This window comes from Macrotis lagotis, chromosome 1 (genome assembly GCF_037893015.1).
Source record: "Macrotis lagotis isolate mMagLag1 chromosome 1, bilby.v1.9.chrom.fasta, whole genome shotgun sequence".
Classification (NCBI taxonomy): Eukaryota; Metazoa; Chordata; class Mammalia; order Peramelemorphia; family Peramelidae; genus Macrotis; species Macrotis lagotis.
In genome coordinates, this window is record NC_133658.1 from 783809550 (window position 1) to 783835911 (window position 26362).

The 26362-nt window shown below is 35.6% G+C and overlaps 1 protein-coding gene and 1 pseudogene across 1 annotated transcript in view; one reads left to right on the top strand and one right to left on the bottom strand.

Annotated features, from left to right (window-relative positions):
• The window catches only part of DDX10 (DEAD-box helicase 10), a 325417-nt gene that overhangs the window by 121592 nt on the left and 177463 nt on the right, over positions 1–26362 (top strand). The gene's annotated exons all lie outside the window — the stretch shown is intronic.
• Positions 12206–26362, bottom strand: part of LOC141510225 (galectin-8 pseudogene) — a 50832-nt pseudogene continuing 36675 nt past the window's right edge.

A 26362-nucleotide genomic window follows, 5' to 3' on the forward strand; every position in this document is an offset into this window, starting at 1 on the left:
GTTTACTTTTTCAACCAAGTTTATCTTGACACTGTTTTAATTTATAGTGAAATAATTGAATCTCCTTATTGGCTCATGTTAGTCTTTAATCTTGGTTTTACTGTTTTGTCAGAAGTGTCTAAGACATTTGAGCTATGTTAGAATATTTTGCTAATTTGTCCAGTTTTATCTTTTTAATTTAATTTATCTTAGGGATTTTAAAAAAGTGAGAATTTCACATGTTGTGTCCAGCAGAATAAAAGGATTATATATGAAAGTATGGATCTCCATTTTATATTGCTTGCTTTTTTGACTATTAAAATAATGAAAAACATTTAAGTGCTTGCTATTTGAGTTGTGCTAGTCCATAATAATATAGACAAAAAAACCAAAAAAAGGAATAGACTCTGCTTTAAAGAAATTTACTTTCTATTAGCTGAAACAATATACATAAATAAAAATGAATATATATATGATTATAAGGTAGTGAAGGAGAGAATGCATTAGAATTTGAGGAGATTGGTAAAGGATTTTGAATAGGTGTTACTTTAATCTGAGTTGAATCTTCAGAGAAGTGAGACATCCTGGGGGGGGAAGCCAGTTCAAAAGAAGGAAGAATCTAGTTCTACTGTGTGACTGATGATTATGATGGTTGTCTTTTATTTTCAGAGAAGATCATGACATCAGGGCAGTGATGCCATAAAGACACATGAATTAGATTTGAGTGAGGGGGGGGCTGTCTTAAAACATCAGCCTCACTTTCTCCTCCAGAACCATCTGGGTCCAGTGGCTAGATATGGATCAGGAGGCCTGGAGATGGCCCTGGTTGTGAGCCAATCAGGATTAAGTGAGTTGCCCAGGTTCACACAGCTGGTAAGTCAAGTGTTTGAAGCCAGATTTGACCTTAGGTCCTCCTGACTCTAAGGCCAGTGCTCTATCCACTGCACCACAACAGGGAATGGAGAGAAGTCTTGGGATTTACTTTTTTTTTGTAGATGCTTAATAAATGCTAGCTGAGAGAGCATTGGACATGGAGTCAGGAGGATCACAAATTCATATTCCAGTTCAGATGTCACTAACTATGACCTGATTAAGTTACTTTATCTCTGTCACTTCGATTTCCTCATCTGTAAAATAGGGATAGTAATAGAACCTACTTCTAGGATTGTGGGGATTAGATGAGATAATATACATGAAAGGTATTGCAAACCTTAAAGCTTATTAATAATATATAATATGGCTTGAAACCAGAAAAGTAGGTTGGAGCAAGTTTATGAAGGGCTTGAAAAGTAGAAAGAGTTTATTTTCTATTCTAGTGGCACTAGGGAGATATCTGGAGTTTATAGAATTGGAGCACAACAATGGCAGACTTGTGTTTAATGAATATTATTTTGGCTCTTCTGTGGACAAAGGTTTAGTGAGGAGAGAATTGATTCTGCGAATTCTAGTTAGGTGGTCATGACAATAGTCCAGGTGAGAGCTGATGAGTGCTTGATCTCATGGGGGTAGTTATTTAAGGAAGAAGAAGGGGTTGGATATAAGCTGTGCTGGGGTGATAGAAAGGCAACTTACTAAATGTGGAATGAAGATATGAGGGTAATGCCATGCTTACAAACCTGGTGGATTGAAAGCTCTGTGGATGCACACCAGCAATAAAGAAATTTGGTAGAGGTATAGGTTTGGAGAGGAAAGAAAGTGACTTAGTGTTTGGATCTCTTAAGTTTCAGATGTCTTGGGTCACCCCTTTTGAAATGATTAACAAGCATTTGATGATTTGGAATTTGTGCTCAGGAAGCAGTATAGAGTCGAATGTAGAATTTTGTCAATCATCTGCATAAAGATGATAATTAAACCTACTAGAGTTGATGACATCATCAGATGACCAGTTGTTGAGAGTGATCAGAATAGTACTCACCTTTGGGATTAACCCAATGTAGATGATGAACCAGTAAAGTAGTCTGATTTTTCTATATTTTGTACTTAATTTATAAGGAGGGTTCATATTTTTATTCTACATGTTTTTCTAACTTCAGGTTTTTGCTGAGAAAAGAATGAGAATTTCACTGATTTCATAGAGAGCAATTTCAGCAGATTGGTGTATATTGGATTTCAGGGGATTGAGAAACAAATGATATGGTTATTTCTACAACTTTAGAAGACAGAGGAAAAAAAGTAGGAAGTTTAGCAGCCTTGGAAAAGTTTGCTTTTTCTTTCCAAGTTCCAGTAGGACCGTGGAAGACTGAAATGGAGAGAGAATGATTGCAAGGGGACAGAATTAAAAAAAATTGGTTTTTAAGAAATATCAATAAACTAGATGTGATGATAAATAAACACTCCCATTATCCTAACTACTGGAAAGACTGAGGCTGGCAGATCCACTAAGATGGAAAATTCTGGGCACAATGGAGTAAATACTGAGTCAGGCTCAATGTTGTGAGCCTCAAGGAATGGGTGGATACAGGTTGCCTACAGAGTAGTAAATCCTGCCAAGGACTAAAAGGAACAATGGGTCAAACCTGCTGACTCTGTTAGTAGGGGATAGGCCTAGAAGTATCCTTATCAATTCCAGCCTGGGTGAGATATAGAGACCTAGTCTTTAAAAAAAAAGTAACACAAGTCTATTGAAACAGACTGTAATTAAAAATAAAAGTCCCTTCAACAGACAAAAACTTTACCTATAGAAACCCTTTAGTCTGTGATTATATAGCTTATATGCAGATTTTTGAAAGATAGTACTTATTTTTATAATAACTACTAGTTGTTTAAAAAAGGTTTTTTTTTTACAGTGCACTTTTAGCTGGAATGTGTTATGTCTTTGTATTTAAAATAGATGTAAAGTATGAATCTTATACCACTGCGAACTTTTTAAAATCTGTATTTTACTTCTGAATTAGCTGGTTTGATGTGTATTTTTTCTTGGGCATCGAACCAAGATTCCTTTCCCTTCCCCCACTATCCTTTCATGGCATTGCAGATACTCTTTGGGAGTTTGTTTCCTATAGTTAGAGAATTAAATGCTCACCTGGTTTTTAGACATCTGTAATCCCATTTTGGCATTTATCTAGGACAAGTCACTCCATTTCTCTCCATATAAGTTTATTCACCCTCTGGTTTATTCACTTTTTCATCAGGAGATTAAACTCTCAATGAAAATTTTGAAATTTGAATACTTTCTTTCTTAGAATTGGGATGTGTTGTGGTATGCAAATGAGAACATTATGGTTATGTTAACATGCCTTTTCTCCACGTAATAGTTTATCCCTGGAGCTGTTATGAATCTGACAAAAAGATAAAATGTAGATAAGTTTTAAAGTCAGTTTTAAAAAAGAACCAAAAACAGCAGGCCAAAGAACCTAAACTAAAAGTCTCTAAAGGGATAAGAAATTTGTTCTGGTTTATGTGGCATATATGTACTGGTTATAAATTCACTGAGGACAGGGATTGTGTTTTCCTTTAGACTTGTATTAACACAGTTCTTAGAACACAGTAGTAACTTGATAAATGTTTCTTGATTGAGAATTAAAGTCAACAACAATTCATTGAGTTTATTTTGTGCTCAGTTATAGTTATAGTTACATAACTCTATGCATTGGATAGGGAGCTGACCTCCAAACCAGTTTCACCTCATTTCAAATCTTAACCTCTGTCATGATTTTTTTTTAACACTTGGCAAATTCCTTATTACTTGAGGCAATTTTCTAGGATTGTCAATTACAGAAATGGTGAAGATTGGGAGTTCCTTATACCACTGAAATCAAAGGTTGGATTGTTATCCGTTTTCTACAGAAAAGAGAGAGGATCTGGGAATTTCAAAACAAAAGTAGGTAGTCCATGTCCTCAAAGAGTCATCTTGGTGATTTGCTGATCTTGCATGTATATATGGGCTGGATTAATGATATTTTCTTGGTATTATTTTATACATTTATAGAGCATATAAAGAGTGAAATTCACAGAACTAGGAGAGTAATTTACAAAATAACAACTTTTCTAGGATTGACTACTCTTTCTTGCTCCTCAACTCACTGGTGTCATTGGGGGAGTTGGAATGAATACCCATTGTTATTTTCAGATGCTCCCTCTACCACCATACTCACCAACCTTTTCTCCTTTGAGGTTCATGATATCCAGATATATCTGGATTTTGATTCAGGTGGGCTTTTAATCTATTCAATTCCATTCATCTTCCAACTTTTCTTTCATTGGCTTCAGCATAATATTGATACCCCCACAAATACTGTAACTTTTAGGTTCTTTGATTTTCTTAGTTTCCTGATTTCAACTACATACAGAGATAGTCATACCCTTGATCTTGCTAAAGTTAAAGCAAATTAAAAGATGTTCTACTTTCATGTTCACGAATTTTCTAATTCTTTTATGTAAACATAATTTTTTACCATTTCTTCTTTCCTATTTTCCTCACCCTATTCTTCATCCTCATCAGGACACCCATTTCCTGTACTCTGCCATTCTTTCCCAAGCTATTACCTCTATATTGTCTATACTAAATGCTAGTAAGCTTCTTATTACCTTCAGGATTAAATTTTCAAAAAAAAAAATCCTGTTTTTTAAATTTTAAAACCCTTCATAATCTGACCCACTTCTGCCTTTCCACTCACATCTTAGATTCTTCTATAAACCAGTGACACTGACCTCCTTTGCTATTCTTTACTCCAGAATCTGATATCTACCCCCCCCCCCCATTATTCTATCACAAGTATGAAAAATAGCAAATTCTTTCCCTTTTTTGTCCCAGCTGGGCACCCAGCAGGTCCTCTGAGGGAAGGAGGCAAGGAAACTCTCTTTGTGTCTTGCTGGAAGCCTACCCCTCTGCGCCCCCCCCCCCCCCCCTTCCTGCTACTGCCTATGAACTATATTTGGACCCTTTTCCTCTGATGAGAAAAGGGGCCAAGAATCCTTGGGGCCTTTCATAATGTCTCTTCCATCTTCTGTGAGTGCAGTCTGTCTTGGAAGGCTGCAAGGGGTCTGAACCACTAAAATACTGTCTTTTTAGGAAGCCTTTGCCTCCTGCTATTTCATATTTATCTTATTTGTAGCTTATTTTGATGTATTTGATTATATATTGTCTTCCCCATTAGAATTTTTCCTTTTACCTTTCTTTATTTTTCTCGTCATAGCAGAACCACTCCATTTCTAACACCATTTTAGAGCCTTTTGAAGGCATTAAGGTTTAGAATTTTCCCTATTAGTGTGTTAGTACTACCTTATCAAACAGTTGTTTTCTTGATTTTTCTTTTCAATTGCTGAAGAGAATTTTTGTTCTAGGATTTTTTTGACTTGTTTGTATTTTAAGATTATTACTCAGCTTTGCTCTTTTCATCAGAAATACTTGAAAGCATTCATTCTATTAGTTATTTATTTCCCCTTTGGATTATATTTGGCAGAATAAGTTATAAGTATTTCTTTTGTGTGTTTTTTTTTTTTTTTTGTAATTTTATACTCTAAAATCTTGTTTATAGTAGAAGTAGGGTCTTTTAAGATTCTGAAGGTAGTTTGTTCCTTCATGTTTGAATTGATTCTTTTTGAATGCTTGTGTTTTTTTCTTTGGCTGGGGCAGATCTGGATTTGGGTTATGATATTTCTGGAATTTTTGTGTATGTGAGCCCTTTTAGAAAATCATCAGTGACTTTAGGTTATCTTCACATTGCTGTCTGATTCTAATAGTTTTAGGCAGTTTTCATTTTACATTCAACCTTCCTTCTATCTGTCTTTAAGTATATGTGTATATATGTACATATGTGTGTGTGTGTGTGTGCACATGTGTAACTAGGCTCTCCCCTTTCCTCCATATTATGGTCTTGTGATTCTTAGATTATTTCTTCTTATCCTGTTATTGCCATTACTACTACTACTACTACTACTACTACTACTACTACTACTACTACTATTACTACTACTACTACTACTACTACTACTACTACTACTACTACTACTTCTATTATTACCACCACCACCATCACCACCATCACCACCACCACAACTACCATTACTACTATTGCACTATTACTACCACCAGTCTGCCTCTACTACTGCCATTCTTATTTTTTTCTTATATTTTTTCAATCCTTTGATTTTATTCAAATATTTCTTGCTGTCTTATGGAGTCATTGATTTCCTGCTTTAGGGTGTCCATTTTTTGGTTATGGTTTACCATTTTTTTCCCCTGGGTTCTAAAGGGGAACACAGGTAGCATAGGTAGCACAGGCAGGGGGTGGGTGGGCCAGCCAGTGGGAGGAATTAGCAGCTGAGGTGCCTTAGTTGAGACACAACAAAACTATGGTTAGCTGTGAGGCCTTCAGCCCTAGGGCAGAAGGTGGAGTGTAAGCCCCAGAATGCCAGCACAAGCTGACTAGATAGGATACTCCTGCACTGGGCAAGCTGCCAGCACCTGAGGCCCCAGTGTGGAAAGCCAGGGACCAGGCCCCTGACCTCTAGCACAGAAAACTTGGAACAGTGCCTCATTCGCTTCCAGGAATAGAGCTCAACTTAAAAAATGAGCAAAAAGTCAAAAAGAGCCCTCATTGTAGAGAGCTACTATGGTGACAAGAAAGATCAAAATACAAAACTCAGAAGAGGAAAGCAAGATGCCTACATGTTAAGCCTCAAAGGGGGATTTGAATTGTTCTCAAGTCAAAAAAGTCCTCTTAGAAGAGTTCAAAAAGGATTTTAAAATCAAATTAGAAAAGTAGAAGAAAAATTGGGGGGAAAATGAGAGTTATTCAGAATTATGAAAAACGAGTCAACAACTTGAAAAAGGAAGCACTAAAATTATTAAAGGAAAACAACTTCTTAAAATATAAAAATGGATGAGGGAAAAAAATCCAGAGGAAAAACAATTCCTTAAATTGACTAGAAAGAAAAGGAAATACAAAAGCTAATTGAAGAAAATAATTCCTTACAAGTTAGAATTGGACAAGTGAAATGAAAGTTAAAAACTCTTTGAGACATCAGGAATCAGTCGGACAAATTCAAAAGAAGGAAAAAATAATAGAAAATCTAAAGTACTTCTTTGGAAAAAAACAACTGACCTGGAAAATAGATGCAGGAGAGATAATTTAAGCATAATTGGACTACCTGAAAGTCATGATCAAAAAAGGAGCCTGGACATCTTTTAAGAAATTATTTGAGAAAATTACCCTGATATTCTAGATCCAGAAATTAAAATAGTAATTGAAAGAATCTACTAATCACTTTCTGAAAGAGATCCCAAAAAGAAAATTCTAAGGTTTAGTGGAGTCAAATTCCAGAATTATCAAGTCAAGAAGAAAATACTGTGGGCAGCCAGAAAGAAACAATTCAAATATTAAGGAGTTACAGTCAGGATTACAGAGGACTTAGCAGTTTCAATACTAAAGGACTGGAGGACATTCAGGATATTCAGAAAGACAAAAGAACTGGGATTGCAATCAATAAGAAAAAATTAACTATAATCTTTCAGGAGGAAAAAAAACTGAACATTCAATGAAATAGGGGACTTTCAAACTTTCCTGATGAAAAGATAAGAGCTAAATGGAAATTCAGTCTTCAAAGACTCATGATATGCATATAAAGATAGACAGGGGGAAAAAACATTTAATAAGATTAAACTATTTACATCCCTTCATGGGAACATGACACTTGTAACTCTTGAGAACTGCATCTCAATTATGATATTTAGAAGTTGATAGAGGATGTGGGTATAAGTTAATTTTGATGTGATATGAAAAAATTTGATGTGATGATATAAAAAATTAAAAAAATAATTGTACTGAGAGAAGAGGAAAGGGAGAGGCTAAATAGGGTAAAATTACATTACATTGGATTTGACTCAAAGAAGCAATAACATACCTGGCTCAGCTGGGTTTAGAAACTTATCCTATAGGGAAGTTAAAGGGGAAAGGGATGAAAAGGGAAGGAGGACTTGATTGAAGGGAGGGTAGAAATAAAAGGGGATGGGGAAAGAAAAGGAGGTGGATTGATAGATGGGAGAGCAGACTGAGGGAAGTGTGGTGGTCTGAAGCAAAACATTGGTGAGGAGGGATGGGAAAGAAAAAATTCTAAATAATGGGGAAAATAGGATGGCTAGAAATACAGTTAGATATCATAACTGTGAATATGAATAGGATGAACTGTCATAAAATGGAAGTAGATGGTAAAGTGGATTAAAAACCAGAATACTACAATATGTTTTTTACAAGAAGCATATTTGAAGGAGAGAGGTACACATATAATAAAGGTAAAAAGACTGGAGCAGAATATATTTTGCTTTAAAATAAAAAAAAAATCAGGGGTAGCAATCCTGATCTCAGACAAAGCAAATGCAAAAGTAGATCTAATTTAAAGGAAGGAAACCACATCTTCCTAAAAGATCCCATAGATTATGAAGAAGTATCAATACACCAAGCATATCCAGATTTTTAGAGGGGAAGTTAAGTGAGTTACAAGAAGAAATAGCAAAATTATACTACTTGGGGAGCTCAATCTCTTTTTCTCTCAGAATTAGATAAATCTAACCACAAAATGAGCAAGAAATAAGCTTAAAGAGGTGAATGGAAATTTAGGAAAGATAGATATGATAGATCCTTGGAGAAAACTGAATGAATACAGGAAGAATACCTTTTCCACCTTGGTACATGGTACCTACAAAATAACTGACCATTCATTAGGGCATAAAAGCCTTATAGTCAAATGCAGAAAGGCAGCAATATTAAATGCATCCTTTTTAAAAAAATTTTTCAGTTTTTTTTTTTTCTTCCACAAGGCAGTGGGGTTAAGTGGCTTGCCCAAGGGCCACACAGCTAGGCAATTATTAAGTGTCTGAGGCCAGATTTGAACTCAGGTACTCCTGACTCCAGGGCCAAATGCATCCTTTCCCAGATTATGTTGCAATAAAAATTACATGTAATAAACGGCCTTGGAAAGGTAGACTAAAAATTAATTGAAAACTAAATAATCTAATCTTAAAGTATGAGTGGATCAAACAACAAATCATAGTAACAATCAATAGTTTCATTCAAGAGGATGACAGCAAAGAGGGAGCATAACAAAACTTATGGTATGTAGCCAATGTAGTTTTTAGGGGAAATCTCTCTTTAAATTACTTACCTGAATAAAATAGTAAAAGAGGAGATCCATGAATTGGGCATGCACCTTAAAAAACTAGAAAAAGAACAAATTAAAAATCCCCAATTAAATACCAAATAGAAATTCTGAAATGAGGATTGAATTCACTACCATTGGAGAGGAAATTAAAGTAATAATTTATAACTGTTTTGCTTAACTATATGCCAGTAAATCCGATAATCTAAGTATAATAGATGAATATTTATGAAAATTGTTCAGATTAACAGGAAAGGAAATAAAATACTTAACTCCCTATTTAGAAAGAGAAATTGAACAAGTCATCAATGAACTACCTAAGGAAAAAATCTCCAGAGCCAGATGAATTTACCAGTGAATTATATCTCATATTTAAAGACAGTTAATTCCAACACTATATAAGCTATTTGGAAAAATAATAGGTGAATAAGTAGTCCTGCCAAATTCCTTTAATGACGAAGTTACGGTGCTGATACTTAAGCCAAGAAAAACCAAAACTAAGAAAGAACATTACCAGGGCTGTCCAAAATGTGGCCTGCAGTCGATCTAAGTTTTCTTTACTTCCCATTCCCCACCCCCCCAAGTTTTAAGAACTGTGTATGTATGTGTGTGTGTACATAAAAACACAAATTTTCCTGTAGGAATTATTGAGGATTTTATGATACACACCATGAAAAAAGATTCAATCTTCATAACCTCTACACTAAGAATTATCTCGTTGCTCCATATTTACAACCTTTTTTTCCTATTAACATTTAATATAACTAGATTTCTTTTATTATTTCTACCAGTCAAGTTTTTCTACAGAATCTTAGCCTTACTTAGTGATGGAAAAGGTTTTGGAGAAAGTTGAAAATTTGCTACTTTCCCCAGAAAGGTAAACAGGGTTAATTGAAAACCCTTGAAAGTGCCAGTTTTCTGGTGGTTATGGGATTTCATCAAATTAAAAAAAAAATAATACTGAAGAAATAGTTTCTGACCAGATTATAGAGAGAAAAAGGGAGGAAAAGACTCCAAACATTTAGGCTGTTTCTGCTGTATTTGAAAAATAAAAATGTCAAATACTCTTTAAAAAAATATGAATGTACTTCTACTCTTATAGTATATTAAAAATCTCACCAAGATGAAAAAATGTCCAAGACCCAGTAGATGGTCGATTTCAGCAATATTCAGTTGTACAAAATGATCAGGGTACCTCCTTGAAATTTGCTAAATGATTTGATTTAAAGTGAACTGGTTATACTAAATTTCCACTGGTTAACCAGCTTTGAGGTATAGCAAAGCATCTCCACTTACTGATATAGATTTCATTTTTAATCACATTAGGTAGAGCAGTGTTCAATCTCAGTTACTATGGACATGATGGGGTAAGATTCTGTGTGTTAAATAGCTCATACAAACAAGTCCATCTTTCTACCATACAGTCTTTTTTCAAAATTCAGTACTGCATTTTCTGATAGCAACTGCTTTATCAACATTCAAGCTCAATATGTAAGGAAATCTGATCCTGATGATACATTTCACCCCACCAAGAAAATATCAAAAATAAAATTCACGCAGACATACTATTTTACAGTGGAGTTATCCTAAGTTTCTGGGTGTATATTCTCGAGCTATTTTTAGTATGGTTCAAAGGGACTTTTAATGAAAATGAATGAAAGAAGACTATTCACAGCTTTGAAGTGCAGATCTTTCAGAAATTGGTATTTGCTCATAGGCAAAATAAACTCCCTGAGCCTAATTTTTTTTGCCTGTCCTACAGATTCAAGATCATTCGTTTTTTAGGTTTTTGCAAGGCAAATGGGGTTAAGTGGCTTGCCCAAGGCCACATAACTAGGTAATTATTAAGTGTCTTGAGATCGTATTTGAACCCAGGTACTCCTGACTCCAAGGCCAGTGCTTTATCCACTATGCCACTTAGCAGCCCCGAGCATTGTTTTTAAAGGTTTTTTTATTTTAACTTTGACTCATTTACTATGGATAATAGTTAAAGTACTATAATTGGATTCTGATTAGTCTCAATAATGAATCCCCTAACATGGAGGGATGTATTTGAATTCATACTCTTCAAAGATACAGTGATTATATAAAATATGGTTATCAGTTGTAGCCCAATGCAAAGAGAATGCAAAGAAATGGATGACTTCAGGAATTTCATTATTCATGCTTGTCAATGTAATAGTTGAATTGTTTAAGACTGTTGTACAATATAAATGGATATTATGAAAAAGGAATTAGTTACAAGTCATACTTTTTTCTTTTGGGGGGGGTTCAGTTAGCTATTAAGCTTATTCTGCAATGCATTATGGGAAAACAAAACTAGAGTATCAGATTTTTAGCAATTTATAAGCCAGATCCTATACATTTAGTTCAGCTTAACTACATTTTAGATTCTTTTAGAATAGAGTTCAGCAATCCTTTTTAACCCTGATTACCCTAAGTACAGTTAAACAATGCTCAAGGTAAAGAGATAAAAGTTGGGAGGAGGTGGGCAATTCAGAAAAAGAAAGAGGGAAAGAGGAACCTGTGGTGGGGAGTGAGCCAGAATTACATTAAAACTTACTATAATATCCCCTGAGCCACAGATTTCTTCTCTCTGTTCTGTCTGAGTTGTTTGAGTAATAACTTTTGAAAATTCCCTTTTCAGTTTTTATATTATGAAAGGTAACTTGACAAAATAAGGAAAATGGACAGCAGAGAGGAATTCCACATTGACAATGTTAAAAGACCCCTACTGCATAAATCATATTGTGATTGTGCCAAGCTCCTTAAAGCTCTACATTTGTATTCTAACACATGGGCTCCATTAATAGCAACTTTGTATTCATTAGAAGCACAGTGAATGATCATCTCAAAATACATCCCTAGGCTGAATAGAAAGTGTGCAGTACTTCTTCATCTGAATTTCTTACAAATGCTTTAACATTAAGTCCTGGGTTCAAATACAGTGCTATGTCCTTTGTACTGGCTGCTATTAGGTCAATACTAAAGCTTCCTTTCAGATTTTTCTTTATTTCTCCTTTGATGACAATAGTTCATCTGGGGTTCAGTACAGAGCTCAGTCTTACAATGTAAGGAAATGTAAATTGTGACACCTTAGATGTTTGCTTCTGATTTCCTGGATTCATTTTCAATGTTCCCAGAGAAGTTTCTTGGTTCCTTGTAAAGAATTTCCTAAATTCATCTTCAGTGTTCTCAAAGAAGTTTCTTGGGTTCCTCTTAAAGACAAATTCCTGTGAAATCCAGGGGACACAATCTGTACTTTGCCATAATATAGTAATAGATGCTTTCCATTCACAGCCACCTGGAACTTGTCCTTCAGTACCATAATCATGATCTCAAAAGGTTTTTCTTTTTCAAAAGGCATCTCATTAGGTGATCTCTTCCCACCCCCATTTCTCCTTTATCAGTGTTGGGTTAAAATGCAAGGCCACATCTGGCTTCAGGCTTTGTGCTGCTGCCGCATTGGAAATCCACCTGGAACCTGTCTGCACCTTTGGGCACATGACCATGGATAACAATCAATTTCTCAGGCCCCAGCTCTTTAGAAGAGTACCAACATATAGAATCACTGGATTGTGGGAGGACATTTTTTAGATTATTTGAGAACATTGTGCTGTTTTTCCAATTGGTTGTTGATCTAGGTCTCTCTTCTGTTAGTGACCTCAGGCACTCAGTCCTTCAGAAGGTCACAGTAGAAGCCTGTCAGGCAAGTTTGTTGTCTTCTGTGGGCATAACTTAGTTGTGTAGGGACTAAAGGGAGTGAAAAGAGTTGGCTTCCAGGTCCCCCTCCCCTCCCCCCTATTTTCCCTTTTAAACTTGACTATTCTCTCTCTCTCTCTCTCTCTCTCTCTCTCTCAATTGTCTTTTACTTAACCGTATTTCCACCTTCTTTGCATCTTTGCAGCTTGTCACTATCTCTATAAAATGACTATCTCCTTTGCTATGCTCTCTCAATTACCTTTTTTTTTTTTTGCTTAACTTTATTGACTTCTTAGAAACTACTGTCTCTTTTAATAAATTCATTATTCAGCTGCTTTTCCAAAGGACCTAACTTGTGAACTTGTATAGTAGTTCATGGACTTTTTATAGTAACCTGTGAACTTTTACAGTAACTTGTGAATTAAAGTTTAAGCCTTTCTTAACTTCCCAGAAAAAAAAATCAAAGGAATTAATGGGGGGGGGGAATTCAAAGGAATGTGGCTTAGTTATACCAGATCTAAAACTATATTATAAAACAGAAATCATAAAAGTTTTTTGGTACTGTTAAGAAATAGAGTAATAGGGCAGCTAGGTGGCACAAAGGATAGAGCAAAGGTCCTGGAGTCAGGAGGACCTGAGTTCAAATGTGGGCTCAGACACTAAATAATTATCTAACTGTGTGACCTTGGGCAAGTCACTTAACCTCATTGCCTTGCCAAAAAAAATATAAATAGAATAATAGATCAGTGAAATAGATTATATATTGAAGACACATCAGAAAAGGATTATAATAATTTTCTATTTGATAAATAGAAGCACTCCAGTTTTGGGGAGTAACTCAGTCTACTGCTGTCATCTTAGCATTTCCTGGGCATTACCACCTACCTTGATCTACTACTCCACTTAGATCCCCCAGGCTCTACAGCCTGACCAAGGATCTGTAGGCTTTGACTTCTGCTTTGCTGCTCTATCTTTAATGATTTTGAACTTTTGCATCTTTCATGCTGCTGAACTTTCTCCCTTGAGAGCAGGGACTTTATCACTTTCTTCTTTGTATATCGGTACAGTGCTTAACATCCAGTAAATACTTTTTATCAATGAATTAATTCATTCATATTAGGGTTTCCTAACTCTTTGGTAGTCTGATAAAGCCTATTCACCCCACCTCAGGCTAATATTTTTATTATTTAATGTTTTAGAGTTGCTATGTTTTAAAACATGGTTGATTTCAAAAGCAAATCAATTATATTAAAATATAATTATCAAAATATTTTAGTCTAGAGACAATAGATTAAGAATTGCTTGATAAAGATAAGTCTTTCTCTTTCACAGTTATAACATTTGAAAACTGAGCTTTTAAAAATATGAATTAGAATGTGTTATTCATTACAGCAAATTTTTAGTACATGGCAAAGACCCTATATAATTATTCAATTTATAAAACTTTTCTGTGCATTTTTGCAGAAAATGAAATCCCAAGATATTGGAAAAAGAACTCAAATGTAGATGGTGATCATTTTTGTTAGTTTTGCAGGGTGATGATTTGTGGAAAAAATCTCACTTTTTGAATTAGTCATATTTCTAATATAAATATGACTATAATAATTCTATAAGAAAAGGTTTCTTTTTAAACAAAGTAAGGGCTATTTACAAGTTAAAGCTTTGGTCTTTGATCATTGTGGAATGTGTAGAAATTTTATCAAAAGTTATTTTTGACAGTTTCCTAAGGTCTTTTTTTGAGAGGAAAACTAGAATTTTTTAATTGGGTCTAACATCATGATCTTAGACTTTTCTGAAAGGATTATTGATGATTTAGAAAAAAAGACTCTGAATCTGAATACTGTTTTTTCTTTAGTCCATAAAATTACCAGGACTTTTTCAGAAGTTGTTAATTTGGGAACAAGATTTAAGGAATCTGGTTCTTGATTTTTATTAATATATTTTAAAAGTATCTTACACTGGCTAGGCTACAAGTTATACATTTAATCAAAAATACATATTGAGTTCTCATTGTATATTTAGTACTTAGGAGATAAGAGAGATTTAAGACTTCTCTGCCCTTTAGGGACTAACATTATAATGGGAGATAAGATATATTTACAAATAGAGACACCGACCTGGTATATGAAGAACATTTTCTGAATGCTATGGACAGTCAGCACTAACATAGTTAGAAGAGAAGGGATCACTTAAGGGTATGATAATGTGGAAAAGTTGTTGGTAATTTTCAAGAGCTGGTACGGTTTCAGGGGGTGGCTAGGTGGTGCAGTGGATAGAGCACCGGCCCTGGAGTCAGGAGTACCTGAGTTCAAATCCAGACTCAGATACACAATAATTACCTTGCTGTGTGGCCTTGGGCAAGCCACTTAACCCCATTGCCTTGCAAAAAAAAAAAAACCCTAGAAAAATTTGCTATGGTTTTCAAAAGACATTCTAGATGCAGGGAATGACAAGGACAATGAATCCACAACTAATTAATGGAATGGTATATGAAAGTACTTTGTAAATTATTGAGATGATTTTTATTGGTGATTTAAAAGATTTAAAACTTAGAAGGTGTTATTCACTACAGCACTTTTTTTTAGTACATAACAAATTAACAAGTATAAGAAGTTGAAGAGATGAAAAGTAATGTCAGCCATGGCCCTAATTTCCCAGTTTCCATTTCTGACAGGTGATAAGTGGGAGTTAGATTCTTCTACAACAGTGCCAGGGAAGATACACACTAAGAACTGGTGAAAAGGGAAAAGCTAGTTATAGCTAGGTTAGGGTGATGACTCCTTTATTGTTCCTTGTTCCTCCATCAACTTCTGGGCTTAGAATGCCATCCATGGGTCCTGTTGCCCAATCTGGAACCTTACTGCCTCTCTTCCTTTTGTGTTGATAGGGTTTTCTGGTGGGCCTCTTCTTTCAGTAAAGTTGTATCTCTCTGTCCTCCTCCCTTCCAACAAAACAAATGAGAACAGAACAGAACAACAAAAACATGCAGCAGTTACCTTTCCCTTCCAAAAGAAAAAAATGATTTGGTGTCCCCTAAGTTGAATTTTATTGTTTACACTCAAACACTTACTGAGGAACAGGAAGCCTTGCTATATTTTGTAGTTGGGGTTCGTAGGTGGGCTGGTCTCTTAAGTCATTTGCTTCTTTTTTTCAAATTTATTTTATTTTTAAATCCCCCCCCGCCCCGAGCAACTTGCAAAAGCAAGTTTCAACATTTAGTTCCAAAACTTTGAGTTCCAAATTCTCTCCCTTCCTCTCTGAGCTGCTTCTGAGAGTAAGGCTCACTTGCTTCTCCTCTTCCACTCGACTACAAAAGTTTTCCTTGTCTCTTTTTTGTGAAATAACTTACTTCTCCTTTCTCTTTCTCCCAGTATACTCCTTTCTCCCTCATTGACTCCATCTTTTTAATATATTATACCTCCAAATTCAACTCCCTCTTGTTCCTTGTTCGTGTGTGTGTGCGTGTGTATTCCTTCTAACTGCCCTAATGAATTGAGAAGTTTTATATGACTTATCAGTCTCATTCCCATGCAGGAATATAAGCAGCTTGACATCATTAAATCTCTCATAATTTGCCCTTCCTGTACCCCCTCTCTATATTTCACTCGAGTCCTGTACATGATTTTTCTGTTCAACTCTGGTTATTTTATCAGGAAAGTTTGAAAGTCCCCTATTTCATTGAATGTCCATCTTTTCCCTGAAAGAGTATGTATAGTTTTCTTGAGTTGTTGATTCTTGGTTGTAATCCAAGCACTTTTTGCCTTCCAGAATATCATTCTCAGTCCTATGAAGTCCTTAAAGGTAAAAGCTATTAAATCTTGTGTTATCCTGACTATAACTCCTCATTATTTGAATTGTTTCTTTCTGGTTTTATAAAATATTTTTTCCTTGATTTGGGAGTTCTGAAATTTGGCAATAATATTCCTGGGAGTTTTCATTTTGGGATTCTTTCAGGAGATTATCAGTGGAGTCCCTTAATTTCTACTTTACCCTTTGCTTCTAGGATATCAGGGCAATTTTTCTGAATTATTTCCTTGAAAAATGAAGTCTAGGCTCTTATTTTGGTCTTGAATTTTAGGTAGTTAAATAATTTTAAAATTGTTTCTATTGGATCTGTTTTCTAGGTCAGTTGTTTTTCCAATGACATATTTCATACTTTCTTCTGGTTTTTCATTCTTTTGCTTTTGTTTTATTGTTTCTTGATGTCTCACAAAGTCATCAGCTTCAAGGGAAGCTTCATTCTATGTTTGGAGGAATTATTTTCATCAGAGAGCTTTTGTATCTCCTTTTCCATCTGGGCTTTAAGGCATTCTTCTCTTCTTTTACCTTGACTCAGACTGGTTTTTAAGATGTTATTTTTTTTCACTGCTTTTTGTATCTCCTTTCACCAAGCTGCTTGACTTGGTTTTCATGATTTTCCCACATCACTCTCATTTCTCTTCCTAATTTTAACTCTTACCTCCCTTACTTGATTTTCAAAATCTTTTTTGAGCTCTTCCATAACCTGAGACCAATTCACATTTTTCTTGAAGCCTTTGGATTCAGAAATTTTGACTTTGTTATGATCTTGGTGTGTATTTTAATCCTCCAAAGGACCAAAGTAATGGTCTCAGGTTGGATTTTTTTTTTCCCGTTTGTTGTTTGCTCATTTTCCACAACTCTTTGTTAAGATGGGACCCTGCTTCCAGGGTGGAGGACACACTGTCCCAAGATTTTGATGGTTTTTTTGGACAGCTGTTTTCAGGGATACCCCCAGGACTTGCAAGTTTTCAATTACCCCAGAGTCTTATGAGAGGCTCTAACTATTCTCCTATCCTGTGCTCTGGTTTGTGGATGACCACAAGAAGTCTTTTCTGCCGTGGAACTTGAGGAGTTTCCCTTTTCCCCTGCAGGCAGTAAGCTCTGTTGTGCTTCTGCTCCATATCCTGAGACTAGGGCTTTAGACTCTGATCCAGATCTGAGTATGGGTGAAGCAATAGAGTCCTTCCTTGGGGATAGCAAGGAGACTTCTGCAATCTCCCCCACTCCCTTATTGTTGGTAGGTTGGGTCCTCTGGAAGCAGCTGCAGGGTGGCTCTCTGACAGGTGGTTTCCCAGGCCTGCTCCTGGTCTCTTGGGTCTAGGTTGTAGTGGTGGCTACTTGAGTTAGGTTCTGCCTATGAGGAATCATTATTGAGACTTGGGAAAGCAAGGGTGGACATAAAACAAGAATTTATTAAAAATTTATTAAAAAGACTGCAAGACATAGGAAGGACTGGGAGGGTGCGGAGAGACAGTCAAGCAGTGTTGGCTGGGCCACAGGTTGGTAGAGAAGACTGGGCTTGAACTGAGTCAAACTTAGGTTTTTATGTCTTCTCATCCAGAGGGCAAAAGGTGAACTCTCTTCCCCTATACTGGGCCAGGAGTTAGGTAGAGGGTAAAGCCTAAGGAGATCAGGACACAAATTTTACATTAAACAATTACATTAAACAGTGAATCATTAAGAATGGGGATCTCCACCCAATTTGAGTAGCATTTAAGATTACAAATTGTCTGGGAGGCTAGGCTGAGTGGCACAGTGGATAGAGCACCCACCCTGGAGTCAGGAGTACCTGAGTTCAATTTGGACCTTAGACACTTAATAATTACCTAGCTGTGTGGTCTTGGGCAAGTCACTTAACATTTGCCTTGCAAAAACCTTAAAAAAAAGATTACAAATTGTTTGTTACAATCATAATTCTCTACTTCTAGTTCAATTTACATCTCTGCCCAATTTTCTTTGTTTACATTCACAATTCTCTTCATCTTTTCCCTACATCATGCACTGACCCTACTGAGCTCCTCTCTCAATCTGGTGTGGCAGACTTTTCCTGATGAGCTTTCCAGTTGTCCTTGGCATTCCCTGGACTGAGAGATCTGAAAGCAGTCATCACTGCCACTTACCCAGGTGCCCCCAGGGACCCATGTGCACTGCAGTCTGTTCTGGGATGACTGGAGTCAGTTCAGTTGTTGTGCTGACACCCTATCTAATCCTGGTGTAACAGACCCTTCCCTTCAACCTTCCAGGTTGTCTTGGGCTAGAAAATTCTTTCCCTCAATATTTCTGTGAGTTCTGCTACTCTAGAATTTGGTTAGTCATTATTTAAAGGTATTTAGAGTAGTCTGGAGAGAACGGGTGAGCCCCTGCCTTCACTACACCATATTGACTCCACCCCTCTCATTTCAGTCAGGTGCTTCTTTTCAGCATATTGAGGACTAGGAAGTAGCTCTGAGCTGTAAGACTGAGAGAGGCAATGAAAATAAAACTGCATTTTTTTTTATCTTGTTTGACATTAGATTTTACTGCATTAATTTACTCATAATACTATGCTGATATTTTGCAATGGTAAAAATTCAGCCCCATTCCTAAGAGACTTGTGGCATCTCGGTGTCGAAATTGCATTTTTCTGCTTTAATAAGACTATGTGGATTATAAAGTTTAAATTTAGAGATGTTATGAATGGAAGGTTATTAAAGAGATCAGTAATGAATTGAAATGGACCCTTTTTGTCTCATTGATGTGAATTTGCTCACTTTAGTTGTTTGTTTTTACTATACTACTTTATATAGCTGGATTCTTTTACTGACTTGGCAGTTTTTTTAGACTTTCTAAATCAACTAAGTTTTCATGTTGTGCAGTGTACCTGCTGGCTAAATGAGAGCTCTGAGTGATCCTTGGTAGGTACTTTGTGCATCTCCTTCTGGTACTCCCCAGTTGGCCCTAGGGTAGTGCTGCATTTACTTATGTTTCTGGGAGGCTTTAATATTTAACATTTCTTGATTTTAACTTGTAAAACCTTTGAGAAGGCAAACAGCTACTGAAAAAAATTTTTTTGTAGCCTAATTAGAATATTACCTGCTCCCTTCTTCAGATAGAATAAACCATATAACTTTTCTCATAAGGAGGCAAGATCTTTTGGGGGGACTTTTCTGTTCTTAGCTCCCCTCCTTGTTCCATTACTCTCTGTAATAACTAACATTACGAGAATCTCAAAACTATAATTTTACCATATCATTCTGGTAAAAGATTAACTATTTAGTTTCCATTTTCTGGAATTTCTGGGTAACCAAATTTTATACTTTAGAATTAGTCTGACTCTCTTGACTTTCTGGGATTTACTTTTCCCAAAACCTTTTTCAAGTTAAAATAACATTTCTTTATGTGACTTCATTATTTAACATATTTAGTAATTTTCATTGTCTCTTTAACATCAAAATAAGGTCCCTTTTTCTTAATAAATTCCCTTTTTGCACCTGTTTCTCTCCCAAGGTCAAGAGATAACAAACTTAAAAAAAAGACCAGGTAAGCACCCTGAAGAAAAGCAGCAGGGAGGGGGAAGAAGGAGAAGAGGAGAAAGCATTGTAGCATCACAGAATTACAGTGAAAAAGCAGGGAAGAGAAAAAGTCAACAGCATTTTATCATTTTCTACACTTTTCCCTGATATTTCCTTATTCCAATTAGTAAATTGAAGTTCCAAGGGACTATCTCCAGGCACTTCAGGGAGGGATTAGAATAATATACTGCTGTAGGGGTGCTTTAAATTTGACCCTCCCATTTTTACAGCCCAATGTCTCTTGGAATTTCTCCTAGGAAGATTTATTTACTTTGTTTATACCCCAGAGCTCTCAACCTGCACTTCCAGGACCCTTCACCTTTGCCCATTGGCCTCTAAACTCTTGGACATGCCCTTTGGCCTCCAACCACCTGGGCTCCCCACACTTTAATTGTGTGGAGTATTTCTACTCTTGTCCTTTTTTTCTGCACCAAATGAACCCAACCTGGAGATTTGGATCCCTTATTGGAAGTGACAAGAGTAGGGTTGCCTAGAACCTGCTAGGCTTGTGTACACAAACTTAGTACCCTGGCACCATTCTTGGATCTTTCCTGTGCCGTTTCCTTGTAGTCCTGCCTCTGTAAGTCTTCTGGCTTTCAGTTTTGCTCAAGCTAAGTCCCTCTTCGGATTCTTTCCCAAACTCTTCAAGGGATCTACTTGGGCACTAAATCACAAGCTGCTGAAAACACCCCAGCATGGCGCCTGCTTGTGCTTATGCCCAAGAGAGTCTCAGGGAGGGGGTTAAGATTCCTGGTCAATGTACCATAAACTATGTGGGATAAAAGTCCACTTAAAAAAATATAGAGACTCTTCTGAGCAAAAAGGAAAGTTTATTTTGGCTTTTCTTGAGAAAAGGGCATACTCCAAGTCTCACAAAGGTAGTGAAGATCAAGTTGCTGCCCTGAGTCAAGCAAGATTATATGGCTATGATTCCTCCCTCCCCAAACCCCCCCCCCCCCAACCTGATTGGTTAAGGTTTTCAGAGTTATAATCTTTTTTTTTTTTAAGGCTTTTGCAAGGCAAATGGGATTAAGTGGCTTGCCCAAGGCCACACAGCTAGGTAATTATTAAGTGTCTGAGACAGGATTTGAACCCAGGTACTCCTGACTCCAAGGCCAGTGCTTTATCCACTATGCCACCTAGCCGCCCTGAGTTATAATCTTTATGCAAAAAATCTACCCAGCCACAAAGAGAAGAATAAAAGGTTTTCATAAAATATTACCTCACCATCCAGATGGTGAGGGTATCAGAAGAAGATTTCTAATGACCTTCTATTAAATGAATTAATGTCTGAGTATGCAAGGTCAAATAAGAAAAGACAGGTTACTGTTCTCCCAGTCCATTATCAAATAGGTGGCTAACTAAGACTGCAGGGTTTCTTCTTTGGAAGTATTCTACTATTTCCTTCCCTAACAGAATCAATGCAAGATCTTTCTGGAAATAGTCCACTGTTTCACTACCTAGCAGAATCGGGAAGGTATCTGGGAATTTAAGGCCTCTCTCCCTCTTCTGAGAATAGTCTGTCTTTGTTTTAATGATTTTTAACCCTGAGAGGCCTTCACTAGGAATGTTAACTCTTAAGAGGGGGATATTACACTCAAATGTGAAGAGATAAATGAGAAAATGAGCTTCCTTAGGGAATGGAATGATTAAAACAAAAACATGTTGAACTTCATTTCCTTGAATGTTAAAAAAGAATATTTTAAAAATAAACAAATATAAAAAAGTTGATGTGTTTAATTGCATCTTCACAATTTTTCCAGATTTGTGATTGACAACTGATTGCTTTAGACTTGCTTGTTAGACAAGTAGAAATGTCATTTTTCTTATTACTTCAAAATTTCTTCTTTTCTTTTTGAAAGCTTCCTGGCACAAATTTGCTAAATATAACAATTCAGCGATGGCTTTCTTTTTAATGAACATTTAGTGCAACCAAATGGAACACATGATGTTGCATAAGAGATACGTATTTGTGGGTTGTATTTAATTATGTTTTTTAAAAATGTGCTGGTATTACTTTAAAAATATGGTTTATCTGTGGAAGTATGAATTAATTTTTATGTTTTCCAGTCAGTCAATAAATTGGGAAGATTTTCCAAGTAAAAACCACAATCAAGAAAAACAGTTTAGAGGTTGTAGACCCTTTAAATGTCTAAATGGAAAAGCAGAAACAAAAAGTAGAATTCAATAAAAAGTGGAGACATGGGCTGTGTTTCTTAGCATCACTTTAGTTAATTATATGTATCATATGCATTATATATGTATGCACTACAATCAATCTTTATAATGATTTCATACCAATTTAAAGATTCAGCAAAGCGAATTTGTTCTAAAATCAACTTAGCCATGTAATGGTATTATTTTTACCCATTTCAAAAGTAAATCCTTCTCCAGAAGATGTGATGCTTTTACTTATCTTTCAGGTGCCAAAGATTTAGTTTAGTTTATGTTTAGTATGACCCAGAGTCATGATGGCTACCTTCTTTGGAACTGTGCTCTATCCACCACGCCACCTAGCTATTTTAAATAGCAGTTATTTTAAATCTCCTTCACTGAGAGTCAGAAGTACCTTTTAGGGTTCTTCTGACTAAGGGGAAGGGAATTCTGAGTCTGCCTTCTCTAGGTTAGATGAGCATAGGGACTTTCAGAGCTGCAAACAAAAGCCTTTCAAACAATCCACTGTACTCATAAGTACAGCCATGACATTTGTAAAGATAAAGATTTCTTTGTCCATGAAGGCATCACTGGTTTGTTTATGTGAAGTTTTTACATTAAGCCAGACTTGATGAAACTCTTTCCCTCCTCCTGGGAACTGTGGGCATGCATATGGAGAAAGAACTGCATAAAAGAAATGGTTGACTGTAATTTCTCCACTAGGTTCATAATTCAAAAGAGGATGGAAAAACAACCATTTTTGTCTCTTTTTGACATCCTCATATAGTGTTTATTGCTTTGTAAAGCACCACTGAGATCTTGAAAAATGTTTCTTGGTTATTTAGAAAATGTCTTTAATCCTGGACCTAAGAAAAATGGAAAAAAAATCCTTTCTTGAATTTTTTTCCTGTCTTTTGTCTTCTAACTAAATCCATATTAACAAGAAGGGTTAAAAATGAATCTTTCTTGGCTTTGAATAACCTTTCACATTTTTTTCCCATTGAAGTGACTGCATCCAAGAGTCTTGGATCATCCAATGAAAAGCATATGATTTTGCCATGAGCAATCAGAGAACACCTCTGCATTTGGGCATAGTTATCATTGTTAATACCCTTAGCATACTTTTGTAACCTTTGTTCCCTTGTTGAACTGCTTTTGTCAGTGCACTAAGAACCAAGTGACTTTGATTGACAGGGCTCCTATCTAAGAAGATGTTATAGCATATCCTGAAATAGGAATTGACTTATTTAAATCTTAAGAACTGCAGAGGTCTAGAAGGAAACAAAATAAATGTGAAAGCTGTTTTTTGACCCATTAGTAACATGAAAGAAACATTTTGAATATAAGGGTGGGTTGTCTTGGGGAAATTGCATGAAACTGTAAAACATTAATAATCTTAATTAGCTTTCTCATGCAGACCAGCTTTATACGTGCCAGGTTATGCTGGCAGAAGGATGTGGTTCAGACTGTGACCTTTGTCAGGAAGTGTATAGTTCATTTGGTAATTGAGTAGGTTGGTAATTAAACAGAGAAAAGAGATGTCTGTTTAATGTTTAATTTAGGAATTGATGCTTGACTTGGCTAAATTGATGGGAAGGAAGTCTATGAATTTGTGATGTGTCTTATCTTCTGATCTGGGGATCATACAGCTGCTAACCGTGACTCAATATTGAAATAACTTAGAAAATTCAGGAGGGGAGTGTACCTGCTGTGCAAGACTCTTATCCAGAAAGTCTGACCTAATAGTAATGCTTGGCTAGGATGTGTGATAGAATATGTAAAAAGCAACAAAGTTTTAAGCAAGGTATGTAATATAACTGGAGATTGGCCAATCAAAACTGGAAACTTGGTTCTTTAGACCTTTTAAAGTACATAAAATCTCAGTCTACTTTGTCTTTTATATTCCTTCACTTAAGAGCAAGAAAAAAATGAAACACAAGAGAGAAAAACAACTTTATCATAGTTTCATGGCTTCCTTATGACTAGATAAAAGAAGACTTTTGGGTCTCTACCTAGAGACCCTAGCAGTTAACCTTCCTTGGTGGAACACTGTCCTAGAAAAGAGATACTGATTTGACCAATTGGTACTTTTTGTATGCCCACTCAGTTCTGAATGAGCAGCAAATCAAAAGGCTTTTATTTACTTCTCAGTAAATGGACAGGAAACAGTCATATCACCTGCTCATGTTTGCTTCATAATCTAAGTCAGGGAACAGAACTTTTGCATTACACATCAGACATTTCTCAGGCCGGTTCCTCAGGGTTCTGAGTTGGTTATATTTCAGTCATTGTGAGTATTGGCCTCAATTATACTAGCATCTTCCATAAACTTTTTAGCTTTGCATTTTTAAGGCAAAGGATGTGTTTGTGTGTGTGTGTGTGTGTGTGTGTGTGTGTGTATGTGTATATGTATGTACACACACATATATATTATATATAAACTTTGTTATTGTAGTAGTAGAATTCATTCATTCAAAATTCAGTAAGCATTTATTAATGATCTACTATGTGCCAGGAACTGGTAGCTTCTGGAGATAGAAAAATAATATCTCTTTATCAATTTTTAGATCAGAATTATATTTCTTTTGACAGAAACATATGCCAACAAATTCATGGATTTTTTTTATATAATACACAAAATGCAACAAATAAAAAATGATACATGATAATGTTAATGATAAATACTTCACAAGAAACTTTTGCAATAAGCAAAACATGATCTTGAAAAGATTAAGTCAAAGTACTAATCTGTAAATGTTTCAACAAAATTTATAGGCAGATAATTTAAAATTTTTTTCAGAAAGTTGATAAGCCTATTTGGACTACTTAAATATTTTCAAACTGAATTCATAAGAAGGAAGGTAATTTATCAATTTAGGACCTTTCCTTTAGAAGGCTGGGCCCTTTGGCACTAAGTGTTCATAACTTGAGATGTTCAGCAAAAGTACTGTAGAGAAACACAACTAGTGAACAGAATTATAAGAGACACAGTTTCTAAGGTAACCAGGGTCTATACCATCTACCATCTGACAAATCAAAATCACCACTTCGGTTTGTCAGAAATTAATTGGTGAAGCAGATGTGTTATGTGTGCCCTAGGGCTAAAAGCCTTTAAACAAATGTTCTGCATTAGTTGAAGTGCTGAGTAGCCTTCAACAACAAAATGAACAACTCTGGAGGTCAGAGAAAGAAAAATCTCAGAATAATCTATTCAGATAGTTATTTTCTTAATTTCTAATACTCAAAGCAAAAAAGACTCCCTTATTTTAAATTTTACGACACAAAATTTTGGGGGGAAAAGGCATAGGAGAATAGTTAGCACCATTAAACAATAAACTTGAATTTTTACTTTCTTAAATTAACAGTTTCTCATAATTAATTCTTTACTAAAAACATAATTCTGATCCAAAAATTGATGAAGAGATATTATTATCGTTCTATCTACAGAAGCTACCAGTTCCTGGCACATAGTCCATGGAAGACATCAAATGAATTAAGACATCAAAATACAAGTCATTTACCTCCATTGTTATAATTGCCTTCTTGTCCTTTAAATTTAAAAAAAAAAAACAACTTCCTACTCTCCTTGATGGCATCTGAATTACTTAACCAAAGAGGGAAAAAAAGGATGAAGAAAATCTTTTGACAGTATGGAAGAGAACCCAATTCTTTTCTAAGCTACTTACTATGAAAGATCACTGAAATATGAAAACAGCAGCAATGTTATGAAATCATGCAGTACTTTCCCTTGATTCTAAGGCATGAAATAAGCTAATTCTTAAGTAGATCAGCTATCATCACAATGTAAATGGTATTTGAAATTATTTTTGGTCCTCCTGAGAATTTTATTTAATAGTCTTATGTAAATTAAGTACCTTTATTTACTGTCCCAACCAAATCAAAACAAAGTAGGTTTTCAATAACAGTAACATTCTGTAACCATATAACCATATCTTTGTTAAAAAAAATGACTGAATAGAATACTAAGATAATATTCTAATGTGTGGTAATAAAATAGCATCTCTTGGGACCCAAAGAAAAGACAAGTATATTTAAAGAGGATATAATAAACCAGGAGA